The 12,172-nt window shown below is 44.7% G+C and overlaps 1 protein-coding gene across 1 annotated transcript in view; it reads left to right on the top strand.

The window, feature by feature from the left end:
* The window catches only part of VPS13D (vacuolar protein sorting 13 homolog D), a 311,480-nt gene extending 299,601 nt beyond the window's left edge, over nucleotides 1-11,879 (top strand). The window contains exon 71 of the transcript XR_009187313.2: nucleotides 11,793-11,879. The gene's annotated coding sequence lies outside the window, so the exon portion shown is untranslated. The remainder of the gene's footprint in view (nucleotides 1-11,792) is intronic.
* The last annotated feature ends 293 nt before the right edge of the window (nucleotides 11,880-12,172 follow it).

Raw genomic sequence — 12,172 nt, 5'->3', positions numbered from 1 at the left:
GACAATTCTTTTAAAAAAGATAACACAGCAGTGGTGTGGAGGATGGATTGAATGGGAGTGAATGGAGGGAGAAGTCTATTGAAATAATCCAGGCAGAAGGAGGGATTAAACTAAGGAAATGGAGAGAAAACAAAAGACACAGAAAGAGAATAGAAAGAATCAACCAAGTACCATGATTGGGGGTACATCACTGGGAGGAAAGAGAGCAAAGATAATTGGACTTCTTAGATGGGGCGGTGGGCATTTGCCATTGTTGCCTGACAGAATTAAGTCTCTGTTCTGAAAATAAATCCCCAATTCCCTTTGGGGGACCATCTTTCACCCTCTCTCTGTCCTTGTTGTTCAAGAGGACTCCACTCCTGCCTAAGATTGGGGGGAAGCACATAACTTAGGCACAGTCAATCAAACAAGCCAGTCTCCATAGCAACTGTTTATATACACATGACTGTTTCAGGAGTGGCTAACCAGAGCAATCAGATCCCTGGTTACATGGATTGGTTCTTTTTTTTTTTTTTAAAGATCTATTTATTTATTTATTTCTCTCCCCCCCACTGCTCCCCGCCCCGGTTGTCTGTTCTCTGTGTCTATTTGCTGCGTCTTCTTTGTCCACTTCTGTTGTTGTCAGCGGCACAGGAATCTGTTTCTTTTTGTTGCGTCATCTTGCTTCATCAGTTCTCCATGTGGGCAGTGCCATTCCTGGGTAGGCTGCACTTTCTTTCATGCTGGGCAGCTCTCCTTACTGGTGCACTCCTTGCGCGTGGGGCTCCCCTATGTGGGGACACCCCTGCGTGGCACGGCACTCCTTGCGCGCATTAGCACTGCGCATGGGCCAGCTCCACACGGGTCAGGGAGGCCTGGGGTTTGAACCGCGGACCTCCCATGTGGTAGACGGATGCCCTAACCACTGGGCCAAGTCCGCTTCCCACATGGATTGGTTCTGGATGGACATTGGTTCAATAAGAGTGAATCCCAGCAGAAGTTATCAGGAATAGATGCTTTCTTTCTACTGGACTTGAACCTGGAAAATATGAATCTGGAGCAGCTGGGAACCACTGTGTGGGGAGGGCCCAGAGGGAAGCAAAACAGAGACAGGAAAACCTGAGAGATGAAGGGAGACCAGATCCTGGGGGCTTCATTCAAGTCCCTGGACTTTGCTTAAGCCTGTTGAAAGGTTCATTTACTTATTTAGGTCACTTGCAACAACAAAAGTCCTGATGACTCCACTTGATAAGAAGGAGAACTGGGAGAGGACAGGAAGATGACAGTTTCATTTTGGACACCCTGAATGTGAGACCCTGTGGAACATCCAGTTGGGAAGATAGAGATTTGGGAGACATTCCTTGGAGATAATAGTTTAAAGAAACCATGGAGTAAATGAGCCAGAGGAGTGTGGAAATTGAAAAGACAAGAGGGCTAGGGTCAGAACGTTGGGACACCACCACATAAGGAGCCAGGGAAGGCCAGGAAGGATGAGAAAGGGGAGTTCTAGGAATTGGGAAAGAGCTGAGGAAACAGGACTGGGCAATGGTGCCCAAATCTGCTTTGAGGTCAGGTTGACCAAGGACTGAAAAGAAGCCAATGGATTTGGAAACCTGGCATTGGTGACCTTCACCCAGCAGGTCTGGGAGTTGTTGAAATAAGATCCAAAAGTGATAAAGGGAGTGTCTCTTTCAAATGTGGCTCTGGGAGGAAAGGAGTGAGAATTTTTGTTTGTTCTTTAAAGATATTTTAAATGTCTTAAAAACATCGGAGAGTGGAGCGTGTTTGTAGACACAAGAGAAGAAGCTATTGGAAAGGAGATGGCGAAGGGGTAGGTGAAAGGAGAGCAAATGGACTCTCAGAGGCCCAGACCCAGGCGGGAGTGTGATTCAGGGCCCCAAGAGCCGCACACTTAGATCAGGGGCAAGTGAAAGCTCAGCTGTCTTGTGATATAGTCACCACTTTGTTTTAGGTCCTCAGGTGTTGTTGTTTACTTCCAATCGAACTGGACAAAGAGGCCCCTGTTGCCTCCGGAGGGCCATTACCACATAAAGAATTGCAATTGTAGGAGGAGCTGGGAGTGAAGGTGTGAAAAGGGAGTTAGGAGATGACAGCAAAGTCACTAACCTCTCCTGCCATGGATGGAGTAGACAGACAAGGAGGACGATCGAGGGGCGCTTAGAAGGTTCTGGAAGGTTCTTGGCTCTTTGTAGCTCCCTCTGTGAGTTTCAGCTCCGTCTTGGTCAGTGGGGCCACCACCAGCAATGAGCACTGGCTGCAGACCTGGAAAGAGCAAAGACCAACTGGAGCCTGGCAGCCCTGCTGCACCTGTCTCTCGGCATCTCCAGTCATCCTGCAAACACAGCGGCCGCTGTTTCGCTTTTGGCTCCAAAATCTCGTTCAACTCGCCTTTCGACAATTCAACCCAGGACCATACTGGAAGAGATTCTGAGAGACATGTTACCAGTAGACCAGTCCTTCCCGTAGAGCTATTATGCAAATTCCATATGGAATTAAAATTTTCTAGGAGGGAGTGGACTTCCCATGTGGGAGGCCCTGGGTTCAGTTTCTGGTGCCTCCTGAAAACAATAAAACAAACAAAGGAACCAATTCAGGGGAGCCAATGTGGCTCAGTGGTCAAGCACCAGTTTCCCACATAAGAGGTTCTGGGTTCAGTCTCTGGTCCTAGAGGGAAGCAGATTTGGCTCAACAGATAGAGCGTCCGCCTACCACATGGGAGGTCCAGGGTTCAAACCCAGGGCCTCCTAACCCGTGTAGTGAGGTGGCCCACACGCAGTGCTGATGCATGCAAGGAGTGCCATGCCACACAGGGTTGTCCCCTGTGTAGGGGAACCCCATGCGCAAGGAGTGCACCCCGAAAGGAGAGCCACCCCACGCGAGAAAAGCACAGCCTGCTCAGGAGTGGTGCCACACACATGGAGAGCTTATGCAGCACAGTGATGCAGCAAAAAGAGATACAGGGGAAGCAGACTTGGCCCAGTGGTTAGGGCATCCGTCTACCACATGGGAGGTCCGCGGTTCAAACCCTGGGCCTCCTTGACCCGTGTGGAGCTGGCCCATGTGCAGCGCTGATGCATGCAAGGAGTGCCCTGCCACGCAGGGTTGTCCCCACAAAGGGGAGCCCCACACGCAAGGAGTGTGCTCCACAAGGAGAGCCACCCAGCGCGAAAGGAAGTGCAGCCTGCCCAGGACTGGCGCTGCGCACATGGAGAGCTGACACAACAAGATGACGCAACAAAAAGAAACACAGATTCCCATGCCACTGACAACAACAGAAGCAGACACAGAAGAATACACAGCAAATGGACACAGAGAACAGACAACTGGGGGGTGGGTAGGGAAGGGGAGAGAAATAAAAAATAAAATCTTAAAAAAAAAAAATCTCTGATCCTGGTACCTCAAAAAAAATTGTTTTTTCTAGACACATTTTTTAAGAAGGGAAAGAGAAATAGGAAAGTAATTTTATAATGAATTTTATTTAACTCAATATACCCCCAAATATTATCATAAGGCACGAGCACTATAAACATTGCTGAAGACACAGTTTGCGTTCTTATATCGTACTAAATCTTCAAACTCTGGAGCGTGATTTCCCCTGGCAGCACGTCTCAAGTTGGAACTCAGGCACGTTTCCGTAGCCACGCGCAGCTGACGGCTGCCCTGCTGGACAGCACAGAACCAGACCACAGAACCATCGGCAGTGCTGGCTGCCCAGCAAAGAGGAGAAAACGCTCTGGGAAGATCCAGGTCTTGGGCCTCAGGGAACTTGGCGACTTGACCTTGAAGAAGCCGTCGGCGGAGCCCGCATTGGCCCAGGCCGAGGAGCCCCTCACCTGCCCCTGGCTGGTCCGAGAGAAGCCGCTGGGACCGGAGCCCGGGGAATGCCCTGACTTCCTCATGTGGGCATCGGCCCCACTAGGGAGGGTGGGCCCAGAAGGTGAATATGGGCTAGTCCAAAGGTCAAGGACGTAGCCTCATCAGCCACGGCTCCCATTTTGATCCTGAGCTTTGTGCCATTAACCTGGTTATCATGGGAGGAGAATTCTCAAAATGTCTGTAGATAATGCCAGTGGCTACGTTAGTATTTTAATTCAATAATTCACAATATTTAGAAAATGTCAACAGCTTGAAAAGAGTAACTGAAGTCACCGATTGTGAACCACGTCCCTAATGTGGTGCAGTGCTCGTTTTCCTTATCGGGCCCAAACTGGTCCTTAGCAAACGCATTCGGCAGCCCTACCCAGTGCTCACCTCTTGCCTCCCTATCCTGGTTTATGGTCAGATTGTTGGGCTGCAATGTCCTTCAGATTTTCTAGATGGAATTCCTGAGCCACATCCATCTAGAAGAAAAATGTAGTGTTCAGAAAGGGAGCAGAAAGCCAAGTCGACTGCATTGAGTGTTGTTTTCATAGTTTGTCTCCTGCCTTCTTAGGTTGTTTTTATTTATGGTTCCCTTCTCGTTCTCCTGCCTCCCCTCCTGCCATCCAGCTACCCAGTTCCCCTTCCTGGTCTATTGTGTATTTTTCCAGGGAGATACACATACACACACACACACACACACACACACATACACACTTACACAGGCATTTACATACGTCTCTATATTTCCCTCGTCTTTTTGTTTTTTACAAAAATTGCAGCATACTATTCACACTGATCTTCTTGCCATTTTCCCTTGATCCTGTGTTTTGGAGATTATTCCATATCAGCACGAAAAGAGCTTTCTCATTTTCTTGGCTAGCTGCATGATTTCCATTTTAGAGATACGGCATAATTTATTTAGCCAGTCCCCTGCTAATGGTCATTTAGGTTATTTCGAGTCGTGTTGTTATTCCAGACAAAGCTGTAACAAATCACCTGCATATACCTTATGGCAATGTGTAAGGTAAAGTCAGAAGAGGAACTGCTGGATCAAAGTACATGTACTTCCCTCCCCCCATCCCCCAAAGGACATGAACGTTTGCAGTTTTGAGAAATATTACCAAATTACTTTCTGGAGTTTGCACTAATTTATACTTCCACCAGAAATGTTTTTTTTTTCTTTAGGAGGTACTGGGGTATGAACTCAGGACGACATACGTGGGAAGCAGGTGCTCAGCCACGCGAGTTACCAGAGATGAATGAGCTTGTATTTCCCCTCATTCTTACCAGTATAATGTAGCAAAATACTTAGCTTTGCTAATTTGGGGGAAATAAGTAGAAACTCAATGTAGTGCATTGTTTGTGTGTTGTTGTTGTTTTACTTTTTATTGTAATATATATACAACTCAGAATTTCACGTTTATACCACTTTCAAGTGCACAATTCAGTGGCATTAATTACATTCACAATATTGTGCTACCGTCACCACCATCCATTACTAAAACTTTTCATCATCCCAAACAGAAACTCTGCACCCACTGAGAAACAACTCCCCATTCCCCTTACACCCTAGCCCTGGTAACCTGTAATCCCCTTATCTCTATGAACTTGCTTATTCTAAGTATTTCCTATAAGTGAGTTCATACAATGTGTGTCTTTTGTTCACTCAGCATGACGTCTTCAGGGTAAATCCATGTTGTTGCCTGTGTCACAGCTTCATTCTTTCTACAGCTGAATACTATTCCATTGTATGCATATACTGCATTTTGATTATCCATTCATCTGTTGATGGATACTTGAGTTGCTTCCACCTTCTGACTATTGTGAATAATGCTGCTATGTTTGAATCCCTGCTTTCAATTCTTTTGAGTGTATACCAAAAGCGGGACTGCCAGTTCATGAGGTAATTCTATGTGCAGCTTTCTTAGGAACCACCAGACTGACTTCCACAGTGGACTGCACCGTTCTACTGTGCCAGCAGCACTGAGGAAGAGTTTCTGTTTCTCTGGTCCTGGCATCCTCACCAACACTTATTATTTTCAGGTTTTGTTTTTTTCTAAAGATTTATTTTTTTATTTATTTCTCTCCCCTTCCCACCCCTGTTGTCTGCTCTCTGTGTCCACTCACTGTGTGTCCACTTGCACCCTTGGCGACACCGGGAAACTGCGTCTCTTTTTTGTTGTGTCATCTTGCTATGTCAGCTCTCCGTGTGTGCGGCCCCACTCCTGGGTGGGCTGCGCTTTTTTCACTTGGGGTGGCTCCCTTGCGGGGCGCGCTTCTTGTGAGGGGGGCATCCCCACGTGGGGGCGCCCCTGCTTGGCACGGCACTCCTTGCGCGCGGCAGCTCTGCGCATGGGCCAGCTCACCACACGGGTCAGGGGGCCCTGGCTTGAACTCTGGACCTTCCATGTGGTAGGCAGACTCTCTATCCATTGAGCCGTGTCCACTTCCCCCTCTATCGTTTGATTACTGTGACTTTGAAGTAAGTTTTGAAATCAGGAAACACGAGACCTCTGACTTTGTTCTGCATTTTCAACATGAGTTGGCTATTCTGGGTCCTTTGCGATTCCACATGTATTTGAGAACTGGCTTTTCCATTTCTGATTTTAAAAAAAGGGCTGCTGGGATTTTGATAGTTAGTGCATTGAATCTGTAGATTGTGTTGGGTAGTACTGACAGTGTAACACTATTAAGTCATTTTATCCATGAACATAGAACATCTTTCCATTTATTTAGGTCTTCTTTAATTTCTTTCAGCTGTGTTCTGTAGTTTTCAGTCTACCAGTCCTTCACCTCCTTGGTTAAATTTATTTCTGGTCATTTTATTCTTTTAGATGTTGTTGTTAATGGAATTATGTTTTGTTTTTAATTTCCATTTTGGAATATTCTTTTTTCTAAGATGTAATTATTTATCCACATCCCCTCTACTGTTGTCTGCTCTCTGTGTCCATTCGCTGTGTATTGTGTCTGCTTGTCTTCTCTTTAGGCAGCATGGGGAACCGATCCTGGGACCTTCTGGAGTGGAAGAGAGGCGCTCAGTCTCTTGTGCCACCTCCGCTCCCTGGTCTGCTGCGTCTCTTATTGTCTTTCCTCTTTGTCTCTTTTTGTTGTGTCATCTTGCTGTGCCAGCTCTCCACTCGGGCCAGCTTGCTGCATGGGCCGGCACTCCTACATGGGCCAGTACTCTGTGCAGGCCAGCTCGCCTTCACCAGGAGGCCCTGGGAATCAAACCCTGGACCTCCCATATGGCAGATGGGAGCCCAGTCGCTTGAGCCACATCCACTTCCCCATTTTGGAAGATTCTTTGCCAGTGTCAGGGTGGTTTTAATTTACACTTCTCTTATGAGAAATTATGTTTAAGAGCCATTTTCTTCTCTGTAGATCGATTTTTTTTTCAACTTTTCTATTCTTTCCTATTATTTTAAAAAACCTGAAACAAATATCTACATGTAAATAAAGAAAGGCAAGTTAAAGATATATGAAGCAGGCCTCTTGTCCAGTCTCTCATTGTGGAGTAGATAACTTGAGTTATCCTGGGATAAAAACGCGGGGAGAAGCAGGAGCACAAGCCTCGGAGGCTGGGGCGGAGGCTGTCCAAGCAGCCCTGACCCTACACCGCCGGCAGGCCTGGCTCAGAGCAGGGCCCAGCCCCTCGGGCCAACCCCACCTTGGGGAGGCATCCACTTCCCCAGCCCCGTCCCCTCAGGCCAGCCTTTCTCCTTCTGCCTCACATCCCATCCTTTCTTGCCTCCTCAAGGACATTATACCTGCAATTGTCCTCTCACTCCCTTGCATCTCCAATCCCCGTCCCTTCTGCGTTATTCCCACCAGCACACAAACGTGCTGTTATTTCTTCCATCCTAACCGGCCCTTAAACCCATACCCCTCTCAAGCTGCTACTTACTTCTCTGCTCCCTTTAATGTAATACTCCTCACTAGGTTGGGTTTCTCTCTCCCCCTCTTCTTCTTGCAATCGCTTTTCAAATCTTGTATATCCATATTGATTTTTTTATGTCTGCTTGTTCTTTTATTGTCTGAAAGAGGAGCATTATAACATCCAAGTATGATTGTGCATTTATCACTTTCTTCCCTTAGTTCTCCTAGTTTTCGTCTCATGTATTAAAGCTATGTTATTGGGTGCCTATACATATAGTATCAGAGTGTCTTCATGATAAAATGACTCTTTCATAATCAGGAAATGTCCCTTTATCTCTGGTGATACCCCTTATCCTGAAATCCTCTTTGTCTGATAATATACCAGGTCTGATGGTTAGGCTCAGGGGTCAACTTGGCCAGGTAATGGTGCCCGGTTGTTCGGGCAAGCAAGCACTGGCCTCATGTTACTGTGAGGACATTTCATGGACTTGAATCATGAGTAAGTTGATTGCATTTATGGCCAATTACATCTACGATCAACTGAGGAGATTTCCTTCAGCACTGAGAGACGTCTCAGTCAAGCAGTCAGGGGCCTTACAAGAAGTGATGATTTCAGCAGTCAAAAGAGAATTTCCCTCTCTACTTCAGCCAGCCAGCATCTCCTGGAGAATTCATCGAAAAACTACATCAGAGTTCCCAGTTTGCAGCCTGCCCCATGGAATTTGTATTCATGCATCCCCACAGTTGTAAGAGACAATTTTTAAAAATCTCGTAATATTTACAGATATCTTCTGTCAGTTCTGTATCCCTAGAGAATCTTAATACACCAGTTTTCTTTTGATCAGTGGTTATATACCTTTTTTCTCACGCTTTTCTTTCTTCTTTTCCTGTCTATATATTTAAAGTATGTCACTTATAAATAGCTTATAGTTGGTCTCATTGTTTTATCCAATCTGATAATCTCTGTTTTTAACTGAGAATGTTTAGTCTACTTACATTTAATGTAATTACTGATCTGATTGGTATTAAGTCTACCATTTCCTGCCCTCCCCTCTGAGATGGCTCCCTTGTCTATCTGCTCACTGTGCCTGCTTGTCTTCTTTAGGAGGTACCAGGAACCAAACCCAGGACCTCCCATGTGGGAGGTGGGTGCCCAACCACCTGAGCCACACTCACTCCCTGCTTGTTGTGTCTGCTCATTGTGTCAGCTCATTGCATGTGCTTGTCTTCTTTAGGAAGCACTGGGAACTGAACCCAGGACCTCACATGTGGGAGATGGGTGCCCAACTGCTTGAGGCACATCTGCTCCCCAAGTCTACCACTATTTAATGTGTTTTCTGTTTGCCCCATTTGTTCTTTGTTCCTTTGTTTTTCCCTTCCCTTTCTTATTCGGATTGAGTACATTTTAGAATTGCATTTTAACTCCTCTCTTTGTTTTTGTTTTTTTGTTAGTTTGTTGTTGTTGTTGGCTCCCTTGTCTGTTTGCTTGTTGCTTTGCTCATTGTCTACTCATTTTGGTTTTGCTTGTTGTCTGCTTGTTTCTTTAGGAGGCACTTGGAAATGAACCTGGGACCTCCCATATGGGAAGCAGGTGCTCAACTGCTTGAGCCACATTCATTTCCCTCTTTTTCTTCCTCACCATGAATTTTTTTAGTGTTGCTCTAGAGATCATAATATTCATCCTTAACTTATTGCAGTCTATCTTGAACACTGATATTATATCTCCCCATGTACTATGCAAGAATTTCAAGCAATTTCATTTACGTTTTTCCTTCTCTTCATGCTATTGTTGTCATATGTATTAGTCAGGGTTCTCTAGGGAAATGGAACTAACAGGAGATATCTGTAAATACTATGAGATGATTAGCATCCGTGAAACACCCTTGTGTTACAATGAGCTCAGTGCTTGCTTGACCAAAAAACTGGGCACCAGTACCTGTCCAAGTCGGCACATTAGCCTAACCATCACGTCATATATTTTGTTTCTACATATGTTATAAGTGCCACCATATATTGTCATTATTTTTGCTTTAAATAGGCAACAGTTTTTAAACTTTTGTAAATAGCATCATATTTACCATTTCTGATGTTCTTTATTCCTTACTGCAGGTCTAGGAGTCCATCTGGGACCATTTTTTATCTTCATTTTAAAGGGTATTTTCACTGAACATAGAATTCTAGGTGGGAAGTTTTTTTTTCAATACCTTGAAATGTCATTCTTTTATTTTTGGCATCAAGTGTTTCTAGTGAGAAGTAAGCTATAATTCTTATTGTTGTTCTTTTGAACGTGATGTGTCCTTTTTCTCTTCTGGATGATTTTTAAAGTATCTTCTCTTTCTCTTTGGTTTTTAGCAGCTTGACGATGATGGTCTAGATATGGTATTTTCATATTTGTCCTGCTTGGGGTTTACTGGGATTCTTTTTTTTTTTTTTTAAGATTTATTTTATTTATTCATTTCTCCCCAACCTTTCGTTGTTTGCACTTGCTGTGTCTGTTCATCTTTCTTGTTTCTATTTTTTCTTTTTATTTATTTATTTTAATTGTATTTTTTTGAAGATACATAGATCACAAAAAATGTTACATTAAAAAATATAAGATGTTCCCATATACCCCACACCCACCCCACCCCACTCCTCCCACATGAACAACCTCTTTCATCATTGCGGCACATTCATTGCATTTGGTGAACACATTTTGGAGCACTGCTGCACCACATGGATTATAGTTTACATTGCAGTTTACGCTCTCCCCAGTCCAATAAGTGGGTTATGGCAAGATATATAATGTCCAGCATCTGTCCCTGCAAGATCATTTAGGACAACTCCAAGTCCGGAAAATGCCCCCATATCACACCTCTTCTTCCCTCTCTCTGCCCTCAGCAACTACCATGGCCACTTCCTCCACATCAATGCCATAATTTCTTCCATTACTAGTCACAGTAGTTCTATAGTAGAATACCAGTAAGTCCACTCTAATCCATATTTTATTCCTCCATCCTGTGGACCCTGGGATGGTGATGTTTCTTTAGGAGGCACCAGGAACCAAACCGGGGACCTCTGATGTGGGAGGGAGGCGCCTAATCGCTCGAGTCACTTCTGCTCCCTGCTTTGTTATGTCTCTCGTGTTTTTCTTCTTGTGTCTCTTGTTGCGTCAGCTTGCCATGCCTGCCCGTTGTGCCAGCTCACTGTCTTGCTTGTCCTCTTTAGGAGGCACTGGGAACCTCCACTCCCTGCTTTGCTGTGTCTCTCATTATATTTATCTTCTTGTGCCTATTGTTGTGTCAGTTTGCTGTGTCTGCCGATTGAACCACCTCACTGTCTTCTTTAGAAGACACAGGGAACCAAACTAGGGACCTCCCGTATGGTAGGCGGGAGCTCAACGGCTTGAGCCACATCCCCTTCCCTGGGATTCTTGAATCTATGAGTTAATATTTTTTTCATCCATTTTGGAAATATTTGGTCCCTTTGTTTTCAAGCATTTTCTTTGTCCCATTCTTTCTCTTCTTTTCTTCTGGAATACTAAATACATGTATATTAAACCATTTAATATTGTTCTACAAGTCTTGAATGCTCTGTTCTTTTTATCAGTATATATTTTTTCTCTATGTGCTTCAGTTTGTATAATTTCTGTTCACTTGTCTTTGATTTCACAGATCCTTTTTCTCTACTATGCCCAGTTTGCTTAAAACATCTCTGAAAATGTTTTTATTTCAGATATCATATTTTTTAGTTCTAAAATTGATTTCTGTTTCTTTGCAGAATTTCCCCATATAATATTTTTTGTCTACCTTTTCCACGAAATCTTTTAATACATTTATATATTTTAAAGTCTTTGTCTGCTAATTACAACATTTGACTGCTACTATGAATTGTTTTTTCCTCTTGACTATGGGTCACATCTCCTGCTTCTTTACATGTCTAGCAACTTTTTTTATTGTATGCCAGACATTTTTAAAAGATGTATTTATTTATTTATTTATTACCCCCCCCCCCCCGGGATGGGTCCCTCGTCTGTCTGCTCATTTCTCCTCACTGTGTCTGCTCATCTTCCCTAGGAGGCACCAGATCCAAGCCTGGGAACTCCCATGTGGGAGGCAAGTGCCCAACCACCTGACTGCGGGAACTGCTGGCCAGAGCATCTGCTCATTTCAGCGTGTACTCACTGCAGGATCTGTTGGTTGCAGCATCAGCTCATTGTGGCATCTGCTTGTCTTCATTCAGAGGCACTGGGAACCGAACCCAGGACCTCCCATGTGGGAGGCAGGCTCCCAACTGCTTGTGCCATGCCTGCTCTCCTAGAGCTAGATATTTTGAATGTACATAGTAGAGACTCTGGATTATGATATAATCTCCTGAATAGTGTTGAATTTTTTTTCTGGCAAGAAGTTAAGTAAGGCGGTGGACTTGGCCCAGTGGTTAGGGCATCGTCCACCAC

This window comes from Dasypus novemcinctus, chromosome 9 (assembly GCF_030445035.2).
Source record: "Dasypus novemcinctus isolate mDasNov1 chromosome 9, mDasNov1.1.hap2, whole genome shotgun sequence".
Classification (NCBI taxonomy): Eukaryota; Metazoa; Chordata; class Mammalia; order Cingulata; family Dasypodidae; genus Dasypus; species Dasypus novemcinctus.
Note: the sequence above shows the minus strand (reverse complement) of the source record. Positions and strands in the feature narration are given on the sequence as shown.